General features: G+C 43.5%; 1 protein-coding gene across 1 annotated transcript in view; it reads right to left on the reverse strand.

Moving 5' to 3' along the window:
- The window catches only part of LHFPL2 (lipoma HMGIC fusion partner-like 2), a 129,995-nt gene extending 113,438 nt beyond the window's left edge, over positions 1-16,557 (reverse strand). Inside the window, exon 1 of the mRNA XM_019517734.1 lies at positions 16,492-16,557. The gene's annotated coding sequence lies outside the window, so the exon portion shown is untranslated. The remainder of the gene's footprint in view (positions 1-16,491) is intronic.
- Positions 16,558-18,413: the final 1,856 nt, after the last annotated feature.

Below are 18,413 nucleotides of genomic sequence, written 5' to 3' on the forward strand. Positions count from 1 at the left end.
AGCTCCCCATCATCATAGCTGCTCTGGGTGCAGAACTGCCTTGCTATTTCTTTGAGTACTTTGCTCTTTATGAAGACAGTACCATGGCAGGATAAGCTGAAGTTTCATGGTAGGGAATCCTTGAATCTGTCTACATGGACCACTACATCTATCCATAAAGTAAGAATTATTTTCTTCATCCAAGAAAACAGTAACAGCATGTAGAAAAATAGGGAAAGGCTAAGTATAGTTATGGGAAAAAAATCTTGTATTTCATTACGAAACCATACAAATGAAAAAAACAACACACACAATCAAAACAAAACCCATAATTAAAAAGTTCTCTCTCTTTTGGAGATTTCATATCACCCAAAATGAATGTGGAAGCTAATAAGGATTTCTAATTTGGTTGAATGATGTCTAAAATTATCTTCCTATCTGCTGAATTAATTGTATATTTTGTTGTACAATTTCTCCCCAAATATGAAAATATTAAACTGTTCACTTCCAACTATTTCAACTATCCATTCATTAGCAAAGTTGAAGCATTTTGGTACAACTTGTAGAGGACAGACTGAAAGTCCTCTCATTCTATACCAGGCAGAGACATTAAATCCTATTCATAGTTTTGACAGGAAAAAGCACGTAAATTAGTTACTGTCAAATGAACACAGACATTTGATAATTATTAGGGCTGTGCGAAGCTTTGGCCACTGATTTGATTCAGAGGAGATTCGGCCCAATTCAGTGGCTGAATCTCCAAATCCTAATTGAATCAGGAAACACACTAATCTCTCTGAATCAAATTGGAAGCCTTTGATTCGATTTGGAGGGATTCAACAACTCAGACATAGACACAGCTTTTTATGTTTTTTCTACATACCTCATACCAGGCTTGGCTTGTGAATGCTGAAAAGGTTGGGGCGGATGGAGTGTCCCACGGGAGTACGGGGGGTCCCCAGCATGCTCGACGGCAGACCTGGAAGTGAACCAGAAGCACTTCCAGTCCACTTCTGGGTCTGCTCGGAGTGCACGGGGGAGCCCTCCCCCCAGCTTGGCACCTGGTGCCTCCTGGGTCTGGAGGAGCATCCAAGGTTCCTCCATAGCCAGTTACCAAGCTGGGAGAGTCTGAGGGGGGTCCGCCACTGAGCATGCAAGGGGCCCCCTGTGCTCCTGTGAGATGCTCCACTGCCCCATCTCAGCATTTATGAGCTGTGCCTGGTACCTCGAGGTTTGTAGAAAAACATATAAAGCTGTGTCTATAGTCAAATCTCTGATTCTCCAAATTAGAACTGAATCTTCAGATTCAGCCAAAGCAAATCATAACAGTGATCCAAATCAGCAAATCGAATCACTGTCCCCTGAATCAGGCCGAATCCTAATCCAAATCAAATACAGCCCACTTCGCACACCCCTAATAATTATTGCTACTGCGTACATTACATTTCTGTACAATTGAAACTGGGGTTGAAATATGTAATAGTTCAGTCTTGTACAAAATACTCAGTCTTGTACAAAATAGAGTGATACAGATATATCCTCTGTCTAAAACTATCCTTTTCAAGTAATTTTTCCTTCACACGTAATATATTGCATATACTGTACTAGTTACCAGTAAGTAGGGTGAACCAATAAAGATTGTTTTTTTCCAATTCCAATGGCCAATTATTAACCAGCCATCTTGGCCGATACTGATCCGATAGCTGATATGCAGCCTGGCAGCTTGGAAAGAGGCATCCAGCCGGTAAGTCTGTGGAGGAAAAAGGGTATAGGGGGAGGGATGGGGCATGAGTGGGGGCAGACTGTGGCCCCCACAGTGAGGGAGGGAGTGGGGTTGGGGCAGGAGTAGGTGCTGCCCAGTCAGGGCAGAGCAGGGCACAGGATGGAGCCACAGGTGGCTTGTCTGGCAGGTGAGGAAGGGAAGCGGCTCCCCATCATTACATACCCCCCCAGGAGAAGCATATGTGCATGGGGCAAGGGTGAGCTGCCTGCTGCAGGCTCAGAGCCAGAGGCTATACTTGCCTTTTCCCAGTGAGGGGGCTAGGCCAGGACTGTGGGTGGGGTGGCAGCAGGGCAGGGCGGGCAGTGGAGGCACTGGGAAGGGCAGTTACAGGGAATTTTGGGGTGGCTGTAGCCCACCCCATAGGCACCCCTCCCAATGCCGCCACCACCACCCACCCCAAGCTCCGCCCCAGCCTAGCCCCTGCCGGGAACAGGCTGGCACAGCCCCTGGCCCCAAGCCCACAGCAGGCAGCCCACCTTTGCCCCGTGAACAAATCTGGGGGGCACATGCCCCCCATGTCTCCCCCTTGGGGGTGCATACAGTGGCAGGCCACCCTTCCTTCCCACCTCCTGCACTCCCTGGACTGTGGCTCCACCCCGCACTTCGCCCTACCCCAGCTGGGCAGCACCTGACCCTGCCCCATTCCCTCCCTCACCATGGGGGCCTTGATCTGCCCACCTGCACCCCTTACCAATCCTATGCCCCTTTCCCCACCCCTCAGACTTAGTGGAAAAACACTGCTCTCAAAGCATTCCTGGCTGTGTGCATGCACACAGCATTTATCAGTGACACTACTGGCTACACCGGCCAAAAAAAGCCAATACTGTTAATTTTCCTTTTATCACTGCCAATCTGATACTAACCAATATATCAGTGAACCTCTACCAGCACGCTTTTATATCAAATGCAAAGAAAAAATAACTTATTGCAGGCAAGTTGGTTGTTTTGGACCACATCATATCACTCTAACTTGCTCAATGTTTTTTTTTAGCCTTAGGGTATCATAGAATCGTAGGGCTGGAAGGGACCCCGAAGGATCATCAGGTCCAGCCCCCTGCATGAGCAGGAAAGACATTTGGGATCAGATGACCCCAGACAGGTGACAATCCAGTCTTCTCTTGAAGACCTCTAGGGTAGATGATTGCACCACCTCTGGGGGCAGCTTGTTCCATAGTCTGGACACCCTAGTTATAAAGAAGTTTTTCTTAATGTTCAGCCTGAAACTATCTTCCTGGAATTTGTGGCCGTTGTTTCTAGTTGTCCCCCAGGGCGCCCTGGTGAACAACTGTTCACCGAGCCCCTGATGTACGCCTCTGATATAGCGGTAAGCCGCAATCAGGTCCCCTCTCAGCCTTCTTTTCTTTAGGCCGAAGAGTCCGAGGTCCCTCAGCCTCTCCTCGTATGGCTTGCCATGCAAGTCCCTGATCATACGGGTGGCCCTTCTCTGGACCCTCTCGAGCTTTTGCATGTCCTTGTTGAAGTGCAGAGCAAAGAACTGGATGCAATACTCCAGCTGTGGCTGCACCAATGTTGAGTAAAGTGGGAGAATCATTTCTTTAGATTTTTGGAGATGCATCAATTGATGCATGCTAGAGTTTTATCGGCCCTAGTGGCTGCTGCATCACATTGCCGGCTCACAGTCATGCTGGGGTCTATTGTTACCCCCAGATCCCATTTGTAGTGCTGGTCAGGTTAGCGATGCCCAGCCTGTAGGTGTGCTAGAGGTTCTTTCTTCCCAAATGCAGCACTTTGCATTTCTCTACGTTGAATCTCATCTGGTTCCGTTCTGTCCAACATGCCAGCCTGTCTAGGTCTGCTTGTATCTGCAGCCTATCTGTGGATGTGTCCGCAAAACCGCATATCTTGGTGTCGTCCGCGAACTTTTCACCCCCTCATCCAGGTCGTTGATGAAGATATTGAACAGCACTGGGCCAAGTACCGACCCCTAGGGTATGCCATTACCCACATCTTGCCAGGACGACACCGATCCACTCACTTGGACTCTGTGTCCTACCCCACAACCAGTTTTGCATCCACTTGATGGTCCCACAGTTGAGCTCAATATCTTCCAGTTTTCTGATCAATACCTCATGGGATACCAGGTCAAAGGCTTTCTGGAAGTTGAGGTACATGATGTCCACCAATTTTCTCTCATCCCGTGATCATAGAAAGAAAGGTTGATCAGACAAGACCTGCCCGCAATGAAGCCATCCTGGCTGTCATTCAGTATCATGCGTTCTGTAAATTTGTCACATATAACCTCTTTCATGAATGTTTTTAGGATTTTCCCTGGAATAGAAGTTAAGCTAATTGGCCTATAGCTTCCCAGGTCTTCACGCTTCCCCTTCTTGAAGATGGGCACAAAACTGGCCCTCTTCCATTCCTCTGGGATTTCTCCAGAGGCCCATGATTTTTTAAAGACCTTTGCCAGGGGCTCTGCGATTACTTCAGCCAACTCTTGTAGCACTCTTGGGTGGAGTTAATCTGGTCCTGCTGATTCACATACAACTAATTTCTTTAACTGATCGTATACCAGTTCTATGCAATGGTGGGAACGGTATCAATTCTGCCCTGCTCATTCTGTGCCCTACTTGGCATGTTGTTCCCCATGGTCTTGTGACAGACCAAGGCAAAGTAGTCATTTAGGAGTTCCGTTTTTTCCTGAGTGGTAGTGACCATGTATCCTGAGGCATTGAGCAGCAGCCCCACACTCCCATTTGACTTCCTTTTACTCACTATATAGCTAAAGAAGGACTTCTTGTTGTCCTTGATTCTTGCAGTTAGTTTTCATTCCGTTTCTGCCTTAGCTTGCCCAGTCTGGTTTCTACAAGTGAGGGCCATTGTCAAGTAGTCTTCCTTAGAGGCTGTCCCAAGTTTCCATTGTTTGTATGCCTCCTTCCGTTTAGTACAAAAAGCTAAGAAAAAAACTTACTAGTGAGGGCTGGATTTAGAAATAAAACACAAAAGTAGAAAAAGAAAGTTTGAATTTGGGGAGACACTATCAACAGTTCTAAAATAAAGTTAATTGGGGACAAAGTTAACTGTTCAACAAATTATTAAAAAGTGACTATGCCATGGATCCATTTTTAGAAATGAACTACACTAACTTTTCACCTCCCCCACTGTTCTCCCTCTTCCTCCCTCCCTCTGCACATACCAACCACATTATTTTATTTTAAAGAACTAGAATTTAAGTTTCACTGAACCAGAAGATAAAATATGTATTCACATTCAAGCCAGCACACCAAAGAAAACATTATAATTTGTTAGTTATATTCATGGGAAAACAATTGTTCTGAAGTGAATACATAATATATAATACTACTAAATAAAAGTCCCTCACCTGAATCCACCTGCTCTGAAGTTTGCATCTAATGAAATCCACATGTTCCTGTAATAAAACTGCTGAGCTGTGCCCTTAACCCATGTTCTCCCACCCCAACACCTTACTCCAAGAATAGGCATAATATATCTTTACACATCATTAAAAAGTTTAAACGAAAGATTAAATTTTTATAATCCTTGTGATTCCCACAAAACTAAACAGAATAAATACCAAGGCATTAACAAGACCTACATTGTGAAAGAGAAAAATCCTTCTCAGCAGGTTACGCAGCAAAGCAAACATCTGGGTGACCAATGAATTAGATTACTATTATTCCTTTACCAAAATGCCAACACAAACTATCCGAGGTAAAATACAAAAAATGTATATGTAGCAGTTAAGGTATTCTTTAAATGAATTTCACATTTCTAAAATTAATTTATGGCCACATTAATTAAACTTTTTAGTTTGAAAAAGCTTAACCCTGCATGCACTGAAACTGATGAAAGCTTTTGCCATTGGTTTTAATGGGAGTGATAAATGAAATTTATATTTTACATGTTCAGGACTTTCTGCAAACTCTAATTAGTTAAACTTTTATAATTCTCTTTATTATTATCACCCCTATTCTACAGGCTGGGATGCTGTAGTAGAGAGATGATAAGGTGATTGTCTAATGGTAAAATGAGTCAATATGAGAGTTTAGAACTCATTAATTAATAATGCTATGGTCTTTTCATCACAGTGCATAACACATTTGCAATTGAACAATTGGCCTTTCTAACGTTGCAAAGAGAGGCCACAACTGTGATATAGTTATCTGTCCCCAAATTCAACAGCAATGACGCTGTAGGACCCAATCTGACCATATGGCCAACCTGAGTAACCAACACAATATGGCAACTAATTTGGCAAGAGGCAACTTAAATGCTGAATGTGTCCCATTGTCAGATTTCTTGAGCTATCCAGTCCCTAGTTAATATCCTTACCAGTGGCATTTCTCCAGTTTTTTGTAACAAGCAAGAGAGCCCCCTCAATGGCTATGAACTATTCTTATGTCTCTCTTCTTTATAAGCCAGTTTGTCCCTAACAGTGAAGAGTCCTATCTTCAGCTCCCAAATCATTGTCCACAGCTTTCAGACACCCTGGATCCATGAAGCCATAAGATTCAGGCATGGAATACTTTGCCTGTAGGAACTGGAATGAAATAGCTCTGATATCTCAGATGCAAACAGCTAAGGAAATTACCTTTGAATATAGTCTTAAAGACTGTAATTGAAGATCCTTGATAAGATGTTATCAAGTTGCACATAATTTTGTTTAACTTCTAGGTAGTTGTGAGACTGTCACAGTAATATGTGACTATTCTAATGTAAATGTGTTATATATTTTATTTCTGAGATAGAAATAGATAGTGATTTATAGCAAGAGCTACAGACCCAGACCCACATGCTATGTGGACAACAAGCACTCAGGCTTTCACCCCACTACATGGGCTGCCCAGCAAACTTCCCTTCCCCCCCCACAACACAGGCAACCAGGTTCCCCTTCTCTCACAGCTGTTAACACTATGCAAGCTACCCAGGCTCCCGCCCACCCCATGCATAGTGTGGGCAGGCTGACCAGCTTCCTCCCATTCCTGTCCATTTGCACCACGCAGGCCACCCCTCCACAACACAGGCAGCACCGTATGCCCCTCGCTTGGCTGCATGCACCACTCACCTGCCGTGTGAGCAGTCCAGTTCCTTTCTTTGCTGCACAGGCAGCTTGGGCAATCCAGCTCCCTCCCAGCCACTGGAGAAGATGAGGAGGGGGAGTGGGGGAGAAGAGTGGCAGTGGGGTGAGAGCCCATGGGCCACAGGCCAACCTTGCAGGGGCTGTATATGGCTTGTGGGTCACAAGTTGGAGAGCTGTGATTTAAAATATTACTTTCCATTCCAGATCTGCTTCATGCAAACCAAAAAACAAGTCACCAGATGTTCACAGCTGAGTCATTTCTAACCCATTCTGTATAAACTAGAGGTTAAAAAAGTTTGCATTCCTTTCCCCAAACCCTGGACCACTTAGCACTCTGGCACCACAACAAGTTAACTGTGTTGCTTACCTGCTATTTGTAGTATTTTTTAAATATGGAGGGAGAACATTTGAAAATGCTTTTTTTTGTAATTAGAGTCTAAAAGAAATTCCCTCATTCATTCTCAAAGATCTTATCCATAATTTTGTGAGTGATATAAAGATTTCACAACTGAACCAAAACAAAATATTTAAATGAATTATCAGCCAACTATAGTATAAAGCATTTCAATATACACAATACTCAATATACTGCCTATGGCCAACCATGATGGATGCTCAGTTCCTTTCATAGGGAACATCTTTCACAGGGGTTTGCCTCAGTAGCATAACAAGGGGCATTTGAGTGGAGCACTAGCCCTGGGCACACATTTAGAGGGGTGCCATAATGGCAGCTCCCTTGGAGACTCCACACCACAGCAGCAGCAGTAGCCTACCAACACTGCTTTATCATCACAGCAGCTGGGTGCAGAGACATTTCATCACTGTAGCAACGACGGAGGGGTGGGCAAACTACACAATGGTAGTAACTGCCAGGGACTTTGAGACCTTGGGCTGGCTAAGGCTGACTCCCCCCACGCTCCAGTGCCCAGAAACTGTCCCTGCCTCACTTAGGAAGGGCTTTGCCCAGGGTGCATAACTTGCTAGTTATGCCTCTAATTTGTCTTTATTATCTGAGAAACGATTTGATCAAATAAACTATTTTTAGATACAATTAAGTTTGATGGGGCAGCTGACTGAATATACATAAAACAGGATTGAATTCTGATTACAAAGAGACTATGGTACAGGACAAGATACAAAAGTGCCTGATAAATTCAGTAAGTCTTAATTTTAAACTCTGATAAACTGAATGTACAATATAACACGAACTTCTGGCATATGGTTTCTCTAATTTGTAATAAATATCTGTAACTTACAAGCTAAACTTTAAGGTTTCAAGATCTTAGAGGGAATTTGATTCTGTTAGTCGTTATTTTAAAAAAGATAAATAGAAATTGCATTTTGATCAGATAAACCTAGATTAAGTCTGATCCTCTCTTCATTCCTAAGATAGTTTACTTCAGTTAAACAAAAGAGCACATAAGGATAAATCTAAAGTCCAAATCCAACTTGACCTTCATATGGGTAAATGGCCAGTATATGGCTAAGATGCCTAGCCAATGTTAATTTAGTTACACAATGAGATCCAATGAATTGTATCCTGGATTCCAAGAGCACAGTACACCATTCCTGATGAAGTTGTTTCATTCAGCAGCCAAGATGCAGCAGAAGGGGAACAACCCAGAGGGAGTAGAGCTCAGTGAAAATGCACTGCTCTGGAAGGGAAAAGAATTCTGGCTCATTCTCCTACACCAATTGTTGTCTACCTATTTTATCCAAAGATTATTAAATGAAAAAATGCAAAAACATCACTGGGGGTAGAAACAAGGGGAAGAACCCAAATTAAACGCATAGAAATGGTGAAAGGGAAAGAGATGTCAAAGGGCTGCCAAGTGAAGCCTAAAAAATGATGAGAGCTCCTGAATTTCATGTCTATTATTACCATAGAATTGACAATGCTGTGTGCTCACTGAGATTCACTTACATTCACTTCATATAAGTGCACAGTCTTTTTTTCAGTCTCAAGGCTATATACTTAAATAGTATATAATGCATTAAGACATTTAAGAAAATCATAGGCTATTTTCAATTGCTAACATCTTGCCAACCAATTATCAATTATCCTCTCAATCTTAGATTTCTGTAGATGTCAGATATATCACAATCTACTGTTACCAAATATTACTTTGATTACAAGGCCTTTTTGGCAATAAACTGGACTCTAGCTTTTTCGAACAGAATAACCAAATAAAAGAGAGCAGTAGTGTAACAGGGGGCTCTCTCGAGGCTCGCCTGCCATTGGCCCACCCACCTGTTTCTAGGCCAACTGCTCGCCTCCTTATCTGCCAGGCCTTGTTGTTTCCTAATTGGTTCTAATAAGGCAGGAGGCTGCCCGTTCTTGTCCCGATGCCAGGGGGCGCTAGCTGCAGCTCCGTTCCTCCCCTAAACCTCAGCCCAAGCCTCGCAGATGGCGTCCAGATGACATACTGCTCCTTGCCTACAGCCAGACCAAGTTTAGTTCTCGTTGTCAGGCCTCAAATACATACATTCATACCACCATCCTCTCACTAGGGCCACTCACACTCCACCCCCCACCCCCACAGGGTCTCTTTCATGCATTAACAACTTGTACTGCCTTGCTTTCAGAGTGGGCCCCTTTGGCAGTAGGCTTTACCTAGTGCATCCCTTGGGTGGCAGATGTACTGTCTTTCAGGTCTCTTCTGAAACCCTCACCGGGGTAGTGGCCAGCCAGTTACCTGACCATGGCCAAGCTTGCCCTGGCCCCTCCCGGGGCAACCCTATAGACACTCACACACACATACTGGGTTCCTAGCCCTCTGGTTTCCCCCTCACTGGGGCTCCACATCTCCACTCCCTCACTGGGGCCATGGGGCTTTCCTTCCTGGTGGGGGTTTAGGTGGCTGTAGCTGTGCCTGGCCCCCTAGTACCCACAGTGTTGTGGGGGCTAGGGGTTAAGGCACCCCAACCCGCCTTCCACCAGGGTGGTAACTGGCCTGGTATTTCCTGGGGGCTCCCACATCACTAGGAGCCCCACCAGGACACCCATCCCTGGCAGGGTGCAGTTTTAGTCATGCCCAGGAGCCTCCAAACCATCCCTTCAAACTCCTGCCCTTACCTCCAAGATGTTTTGTACAGCCTTTCAGCCAGGCAATGTTTCTGCCTGGCCTGCCAGCACCAAACTGCTCCATTTATACAGGCGGCCAGAGTTCTGAAATGGCCACTGTAATCAAGCACCTGCTGGCTGTTTGGCTTAGCCCTTAAAGTGACAGGCACCAACAGTGCCCTGCCACAAGTAGGGACACATAAAAGAGCAGTAGGGACATTCTTTATTGACAAAGGAACATGAGTAAAGTCCTTTCACTGTTAGGAATGTTAACATGGGACCTAGATGGTTCAGAGAAATAGAATTTTGCTTTCAATTTTTGTTCAGCACATTAGTGAAGTGGCTTGGTAATCTACTTTAATATCTAATAGGAAAATGCCTGTTTTACATACAAAAATGTCCCATCATAAATGGCACTAATTAGAACCTTTTCTGGCATGGTTTGACTAAAAAAGCACAACAATAAATGATGCCTGTGGTTTATATATCCTGTAAACAGAGGTGTTCAGTGCTTGCAATCTACAGCTGCTAACGACAACTACATTCACAAAAACTAGACCAGATTGCTGTAATTCTATAATCATGGTGCTCTATTTATGGCAAGAGAATTTTTAATTGGGCCCTTTACTAGTTAGCATTTACCAGTTTGTTGACTATGAAAAGCTATGAACAGGAACAAAAATATAGGAGAGTACACATTAGAGAAATGAGAAAGGGGGATAATGCTAATCATTAAGGAGAAAGAAAATCTGCAATAGATATTATCAACACTTTTCTCTTAAAGGCCCATCCACAGATATTAACGTATACAACTAAGTGCAAGCTATCACCTTATCACAGTAATACCACAGTAGGCTAGGTTAAAATAAGTCACTGAGAAGCTAGTAAACTGATTCTCCAAAATCTTTAGTCCTAAAAGGCAATTTCAGATCTCTGCGTGTTGTTCGGAAAAGATATTATCTTTGTTTCTCTTAAGCATCAATTCCAGATTTGTTTAATTTCCTTATTTTTCCTCTCATTTGAACTACAAAAAATGCAATTTGTAAGTATAAATTACAAAAATAAGGCAAACAAACATACAAGCCTTCTCTTTGTTTTCAAGTTCTCTTATCAGCTATTCATGTTACAATTTTGCCAAATTACAAGATGGACAATTTAGCATATTTAAATCTGACCCCACAAGTGAACCTTCAATAAAAATTATAATTGACAAGTTCAACACATGAGCCTCAAAACTTTGGACTTGGGCCAAAATCTAATAATATTGCTCAGAATGCATGTCACTATGTGACTAAGGCTTTGTATTTACTCTACAACTTGTGCACCAGAGCTACTATATAGGATACTTTCTGGAAATAATGCTGTGTCATTAGGAATTTCCTAATTTTAGTTCGGTCTTCAGAAATCCTGTATGGATACTCCTTATTGTTCCCATTTCAACTTCTCCATGGCTCAAATAAGACAATTGGAAGTATTTATATTCTTTCACAGAGACTAATAGGTATTACATTTAGAGTAGAGCAGGGCAAATACTATTCACAAGCATTCAATCATATTCTGAACAGCTGTTGACTTTTATTGTGGTTCATATCCCTCACTATTTAGATGAACAACATTTTACCCACCACGAGCATTTAGAATATTGTACAAACAAGTTTCAGTCATATCAGGAAGTAGAAACAATACCAGCAAACCATAATATACAACAACAAAGTGCAAGATAATAGTTCAAAGAACTCGGAGGCTGACATTTCTCCATATACCGTTCAAACAATTAAACTAAAGCTATTTCCAGGAAAACAGGACAATCTGAGCGACTATTTAAATTACATGAGAAGAAACAGCTTCGTTGAAGTGGAGTATGTGCTGAGGTCAAAGTGGAGTACATGCTTTAGCCTTTCAGCAGGACCACATAGGAGTCTCATTCTCTTGACATCACCCTGGTTAATAAAAACAGACTCATTGACCACTCGTTAATCCTGTGTGAGGGCACATTTGAACAGTAATGGTTTAACTAAATATTTTTGCACTGTCTTATTTTGAAGAGAAGCACTTTCACTCTTCTTTGTCTCACCATTTTGAAAGGGTCAGTCTGAACCCAAAGCTAGCCTCATTGCTCCCACACAAACAGACCTGTCTATTCTGCACATCATGAGTGAAACTCTAGCTCCCCACAACTAAATGGGAGAACTCAGCTGACTTACATGGAGCCAATATTTCACCTCTAATGCCTCAGACTTCTCTAACTACTTTCCCTCGAACATGTCAGAAAAGAACAAATTCAATCACAGCTGTCCCCAGCCCCACTAAAAGGCCAAGGAGAGGCAGGAAGCCCTACAGCATCCTGCAAGGATCATTGCTCCCGTCCATTGTCAAAAGGGCTCACTACTGGCTGAAACTGTTGCATGTGTTGTAGTCCCAGGGTGGTCAACCTGCAGCATGTGTTTCACAAGTGGTACAAGTGGCCTCTGTGTGTGGCATGTGGCAGATTAGAAAAGGGACATTTCTTAGGCTTTTTTAACAAACTTTAAAAATGGATTCTCCTTTAAAGTGGAAAACTGTGGGAAACTGTGGGTCTTCCCTTGCAGAGTACCCTTACTGGCTGCTTGGGACCCACCCTGTCCCACACCCTGGGGGTTGGAGGCAAGGGGCAGTGGGTCAGGAGCAAGGGGCACTGGGTTGGGACTGGCCATCAGTGTTTACAAATGGGTCCTGGTACAAAAAAGGTTAAGAAACATTAGGTTAGGGAACACAGCACAGGAACCAGAAAGCAGAGCAGCTGATGTGGCAGGGAAAGGGGACTGCAGTGGCACTGGGGGAGGTGCAGGACTAATTCATGACATGCCTGCCAAAGACATTGGCTCCCACTGTTGTAGTCAAAGCCTTCATGATGCAGGGGGGAGGGGGGAGAGGAAGAGGGGCATAACCCCTTGGACAAAGAGCCTTTAAACAGAATATTTGACAAAAATCTTAATGCTCTTTAAAGAATATTCAGATTATCATAGACATTCTTTATGCTGTTCCACAAGTTGCATATACAAACACCTTAGTAAGGGTTGAAGTATTGGTTTCATCTCTCCCTAACAGTAAATAAAAGGAGCAAATTCAAATATTGTGTCATTTCAGATTCAAAAGATCACATTATAATTTTCTAAGAAATAAAGCAAAATTGAATAATCAGAAAAGAAGGAAATAGTGGTACTGAGGAAAAGGGGGCCGTTCATCTCACAATAAAATTTTGTTATGCTTACATGTAACTGAATAAGAATCTCACTCATTAGTTTTCTTTCTCTGGTTTTCCAACCCATGGAGAATCTCCCACAACTCGCAGAACTGGAAGTCACGGCAACTGTCATCTCTCATCCAGCCTGCTCTTCCAACAAGGGCTTACAAGCCCATGAAGTGGTATTTCTTTGATGTTAGACAGAGGAAAGGGAAATGAGTTAGCCACTGTTTGGTAGGAGTTAAAATTGTACTGCAGATGGAGAAAGAGCCATCTCCTGAGAGAGAGGGAATTCAAACAGCCACTAAGAAGTATGTTAACTGTGGTTTTGTTCACCACAAAGGACCTATTCTCTGGCTTTTTAATTTTTGTCATTCTAGGCTTACTCTGGAGCCAGTTTGTTTAACCACTGCTATAAGACCATCCTCTTCATTTTCAGAAAATTACGGTCTGTTCTGGTAATACAATAAATAAAAACCTCTGGGTTTTATTGGCTCTTTGTCATCAGCTTTGTAAAGCTGATAAACAGTCCTGTTTCAAAGCTGTGGCAACACACTTCAGTTCTTTGCAGGAAGTCCTGCCTCTACTCTGAAATACATTTGTCCGGGTATTTCATCAAATTAAGTTCTGTATGAATGGCAAATAAATTTGTTACAACAACATTATGAGCTCTTGATGAGAGTTTATTTCTCTAGATTTCTACTCCTCTTTTTCACTGCCCAAAACTTTTCCTGTTACTACAGGATATTCCTCTATTGAAAGAAACAGATATGCAAACACACACCTTATACACTTGATTTATCCAGACAAAAAACATGGATGGATCCAAGACCTTTTTTCCTTTCATTTTTTTGAGATAATTACCAAAGTAACTCAAAAGAAAGAGAAAATAAAATTTTATTGTTGGATTTTACTATTTTTCTTATACAATGATTTCTTGAAGGCTGAACTGGAATCCAGTAGATCAAGTCTCAAAGACTATGTTACAGATATACCACAAGGCCATCCTCAACTGAGAGTGAAGCTGGCAAGTTGATGGGAATGAAAGAGTTAACTCTAGAATATAATACATGGAGTTGATCCTCCACCCCATCCTGCCACAAACACACATGCTTCTCTACCATAAAGACATGGATAGGCTGGATAATTCAACATGAAGGGCCAGTTCCTAGTCTAAGTATTCAGAATTTAAGTGTAATCCACATTACCTGGATCTTTGAAAATCTATCGATGCATCTTCTTTTCTAATGAACCTTCATCTTGTCCCTAAAAGGAAGCTACAAAAGGTGGAGAGGAGGAAAGGACCCACCCACATTGTACTCTGATCGTTTTTCAGGATAGAATAGGATGACTCCTAGATATTTACACCTGAAAGTGCTACTTAGATGCCTAGTAGGTGGAATAGGATCTGGCCTTCAGTGTTTCCATCTTTGGATGAAAGAGCCAGGACTAGTTCTTCAATGACTGCACTTTTCCATTAAAGATTAATGCATCTGGATTATAGAATTTTTGGCCACTTATCACAGAAATAACACAAATATGAAGTTTCAGTCACTGAAATTATACATTTTACAAGGTGAAAATTCACAACATGAGAAAAATGGAAATAGCAAGTCATCAGAAAAAGTCCCAGAGTCCGGGAATTTTTCAACGAAATTCAAAAGGGAATGTTTACCCAACCCCAAACTTTTTAAGTCTAAAGGAAATGCTGTTTTTAATTCTTTGATACCTTTTCCTTTCCCTTTGGGTAGCTAATGCAAAGAACAATTGTTGGTTTATCCTCAGCTGCCAAATACTAAGGCAGTTTAGATCTGATAGGTTCTCAACATGTTTTACAAAAACTGTGAAAGTATTCTTTCTACTCATGGACATATTAGTGTGTCACACTCGATCAGGTGTGGTCAGGGAGGATACAGTACCAGTCACATCAGGCTCCCTCAGCTTGAATGGCCCATGTATACCCTGTCAGAATACTGTTTATATAACTACTACTACTAACAACTTCGTTAATGGTAAAAGAGAGATTGCAGGCTTTGATTCTTAGTAACAAAGGACTCTTCCAGGTTAACTGATCACAAACAAGCCTAGGCATTAACATCATGCCCCATTCAGGCACAGCACTAGCCAAGTCATCTGCAAGCATGGCAGCAGCATAAAACACAGTGTCAGTGCAAAGTATTCAGAGTTTCCAAGCCCCATTTATATATCATTCCAAACAATGCCATGCTTATAGCACGTCATAGTTCTCATAAAATATGGAAACATCTTTAAGTGATATCATTCGCATCCAGTTCTCACCTGACATCGCACCAGATATTGCAACCTTCTCATCAGATAGGGAAATGTGCTTACCAGGTCACTCTAATCTCTGTTTTGATGTCTTGAGCCCATCTTATCCATTGTTTTCTATCTGTTGGCCTTTGAGCTGCTCAAAATATGCCCAATTTTTCCAACATTTCTGCTTAGCCCATGTAAAGTCCATTTTCCAGCCATCAAGGTCTATTGCTCAGGCTGTTACTGAGGCTTTCTTTGGTTCATGCTGTTAACAGGCCTCTTTACGATTACCATATGCACGGATCAATGGTTGTATTAATCCATACTCCACCAAGGACTACACAGAGTTAATGTTTATTATTCTCATTCATTAATACACTTGTGGGCTCAGAACAAAGAAAAGGTTATTCTCTTTTCTTAGAGGAACATCAATTATTTGCACCTATTTTCTAAATAGTATGTGAAATCCTGGCCTATTTCAGGTTAACAGGAGTTTTACTATAGACTTCAATGAGGCCAGAATTTTGTCTTCCAATTTAAGGTTAAATTCTTACTGAAATGAGTTTAAATATGCAGTGCTCAACATTGTAATTTGCTCACTGTCACCTCACTAGACCACTGTCATGAATGTTTTTGGTACTATATGTAGCTCAAACACATTTAGTGGGTATAGGCCTAAGATCCGCAGATGTGTGCTCCCATCATCAGGAAACCATAACATCATCTTCAGTAGATGATTAAAAAAATAAATATTTAGTCTGCCGGAAGCCAGCCTTCACTCTTGGAAAAACATGCATTTCCAGGCTTAAGAGTGGCATGAAAAGGGTCAGTCTCTACCAAAAGAGGGGTAAGAAGTCAAAAAGTGTCAGGTAAACAAATCTGTGTGGCAACAGCAAAAACATTTGTTTTTCGCTTGCTCTTTGCATTCCCACTCTTCCATTGTTTGGATTGTCTCCAACATTAATAACTTGACTTTTCATGCCACTCTCAGCTTGAAAATACATTTGCCCATCATGTTTTTTCTATCAGGCAGATAATGATCTTTTGATCATATATATAAATGGATTTACCTGTTGGTATGGCATTTCCCCACTGTTATCACTTACTGGTTTATCTTGAAGGCATGGGTCAGTTTGTATTTTTTATGCATCAGATGTTAAACAACAAAGCAACCACACATTCTGAGGAAACAATTAATTTATAATTAAAATAAAGTGTCTGCTGGATTTTAGTTTTGGACATCAATAGGTTTGCTTCCATGGCAGGCAGCAATTTTCCAGAGCTCTGGCCAGATGTGGAAGGTAGCCAAGAGGTTGCAAACAGCTACATTGGGCTCTGGAGCCCTGGCACTGACAGCAGCTGCACAAATGCCTAAAAGTGCATGGCAGGGAAGAGGCTGGGTCTGTGCAACAGTGGTCCCTCCCCCACTGTCCACCCAGAGATGCACGTGCAGCTGCCACCAATAATGAGTTGGGCCAGGGCTCAGCCTACCTTGGTGCAACTGTTTGCAGTATCCCTGCCACCTGCTGCAAGCAGCCCGGGTTCTATGGAGGGCAGCAGGGGCTTGCTAGAGTCCAGGCTGGCTGTGGCAGGCAGCTGGAGGCTGTAAGCTGCTGCACTGAGGTCTGCGGAGCCCCTTCCTGGCTCTGTGCTGGCAGGGGATGGTCCAGGGTTGTGCTGCCCCTGCCCCTTTCCTGCCATGCGCATTAAGGTGCACATGCAGCTGCTACCAGCCATGGAACAGGACCAGGGCTGCAGACCCTGGTGCAGCTGTTTGCAGCCTGTCCACTGCCTGCTGCAAGCCTGGGCTCCATGGCCAGTGGCAGCTGCACATGTTCCTCAGGGCACACAGTGAGGAAACAGCAGGGGTAGCACAAACCCAGCCGCTACCACACCGTCCATCTGGAGATATCCATGCACCCACCACCAGCAATGAGGATGAGACACCTCACAGCTCCACACCTCCCCCACCCCCCTATCTGCCCCTGGCATGCCAAGTCAAGGCATGGGCTGAGGTTGGGTACTCCAGCCAAAAATGTTACCAACCCCGATCTATTCTGTGAGAAAAACCTAAAAGTTCCTTAGATGTCGCTAGGGACAGAGAAGAGGAGGAAAGAATGTCACTTAGTGAAGGAAGAATAATTTTAAGTGATTCCCAGTGAGATGAATTTATATGTTCACACAAACTACATTCAAATCATCATACAAGACTGATCTCATTGACTATAATGACACTACCACTCTGTACCATGGTGGAGTCCAGTGGTGGCCATGATGTTCCCTGGTGGCTCCGTTACTATGCCCTGCTCTGTGCCCTTCTCTGCCCCTAGGGTGCCTACCTGCCTTTCCTGCCATGCCTTGATGGTATAATAAATAAGGAGGCAGCCTTTCTGTGGGGCCTTTGTGTGACCCCAGTTCCAGTGAACCCTGCCCCCCTGCTAGGGTCTCCAGCACCATAGTGGTCCTCACTGGTCCTTGGGCCCCTTGCTGGGCCACTCAATTTAACTGTGCCCTGCAGGGCACCCAAAGCCTTAAGGTTACTTCCATGGCTCCAGATCGTCCCTTATATTATGCTTCATGCCTCGCGGGTGTTACTATAATGGTGGTCCCTCAGTTGGGGCTTTGGCTCCTGGGTCTCTGCTGCTTTAATCTTGCTAGGCCTTCTAGCCTAGGTCCACTGCGTCAGACCTGGCTTTGTGGTACTAGCTTCAATCCATGACCTTTGGTCAACAGGCCCCGAGCCCCTGTGTGGCTGCACACCTCCATAACACTTTTGGGCAACTGCGCATGCACTGCTGAGACAGCTGGCAGCAATTGGCTGTGGCAACTGGCTGCAGACTCTGCCTCCTCAGGCAGGGAGGGAGCTGCCACCACCTCATGCAGGCAAGCAGAAACCCTGCTGCTCTGTGGAGGCAGAGGTGGGTAGAGGCAGAGGTGGGAGGCAGGGAGGGAAGAGCCACTACCACTGCTGCCTCCTCAGGCAGAGAGAAGCCCCGCTAATCTGCGGGAGGAGGCAGAGGTGGGTGGG

The sequence above is a fragment of the Gavialis gangeticus genome, unplaced genomic scaffold (assembly GCF_001723915.1).
Source record: "Gavialis gangeticus isolate Ggan-Ray unplaced genomic scaffold, GavGan_comp1, whole genome shotgun sequence".
NCBI classification, from domain to species: Eukaryota; Metazoa; Chordata; order Crocodylia; family Gavialidae; genus Gavialis; species Gavialis gangeticus.